The sequence below is a fragment of the Mustelus asterias genome, chromosome 18, assembly GCF_964213995.1.
Source record: "Mustelus asterias chromosome 18, sMusAst1.hap1.1, whole genome shotgun sequence".
NCBI lineage: Eukaryota > Metazoa > Chordata > Chondrichthyes > Carcharhiniformes > Triakidae > Mustelus > Mustelus asterias.
In genome coordinates, this window is record NC_135818.1 from 43,380,372 (window position 1) to 43,381,617 (window position 1,246).

General features: G+C 40.5%; 1 pseudogene; it reads right to left on the reverse strand.

Moving 5' to 3' along the window:
• Positions 1–385: 385 nt before the first annotated feature.
• On the reverse strand, positions 386–634 carry LOC144506827 (cytochrome c oxidase subunit NDUFA4 pseudogene; annotated as a pseudogene).
• Between the last annotated feature and the right edge of the window lie 612 nt (positions 635–1,246).

The window sequence follows — 1,246 nt, forward strand, 5'->3', positions numbered from 1 at the left end:
TATACTGAGAAGATTTAGAGGACATTTGTGAAGTGCAATGAAGGGGTTCGCACATATTCAAAATAAACTATGGACTCTGCAACATACCAGACATTCACATCATCTCACCAGCATCAGTCTTGTAGTTACAGAAGTGTCCAGTAAGATGGCTGGGACAAAAATCAAGCAGATTTGTTCGTTGACATATCGGATTCTTTCTTTTATTTAGGTAGTGCATTCCATTTCTATTCACATCAACATTTCATACATACACACAAACTAAGTACACTATATTCAATTCCTGAATGTGCACTAAAACTCATACACAGGTAACAATAGTAATATAGGCCTTATTCTGCATCAAATTCCATGGCCCAGCTGGACAAGATGGTCTGCCTTCAACACTTTAGAAGTCTGGCCAATCCTTCTTCAGTTTACTACAGTCCATGTTCACAGCAAAGAACTTGTACTGCTGATTAGGTTCAATCTTATTCCAAGATTCAGTGTTGCCTTTGCGATTTCAGCTTACATCAGGTTTACGGAGAGCAAGCCGCAGGAGATACAATCTTGCTCCATGACTTCCAGTTCCAATGAAGATATACAAGGGAATTAAGCTTGGATGGCTCTTGGCCTGCCGGAACATCAATCCCAACATGATAGCGGTTCCCCCCTGTCCTCTCTCTGCTGCCCCCACCCTTCAACAACCTGATAAGGTGAAGGCCAATTACTGCTAGTTGTCTGTTCGCAGATCAAATAAAATTTGCATTGTAGTCTGGCAAATATTTGTAGCTTAGTATAAGGCTAAGACATATACCATTTCAGAAGTCCTTCATATATGTGCTTTGATGAGGACCAATCTAGCTAGTAATTCAAATATTTGGCAACGATCAAGGAATCAAACAATTCCATTCAATTCTAAAGATCCCACAAACAGCAGGACAAATCCAATCTAACCAATTACCACCCCATCATTATTTGCTCAATCATCAGAAAAGTAATAGAACTTGTCAAGAGTTCTTTCAACGGGCACCTATGCACCATTACCCTGCTCACCAATGCTCTGTTTAGATTTCGTCAGAGCCACTCAGCTTCAAATGTTATCACAGCCTTAGTTCACAAATGGACAAAAATGCTGAACTCCATGGATGAAGTGAGAGTGGCTTCTCTTGACATCAAGGCAACATTTGACCCAGTGCTCAAGGAGCACTCATAATTAGGGATATGGGGAAATGATTCCAGTGGCTGGAAATATGACAAACAGGAAAGA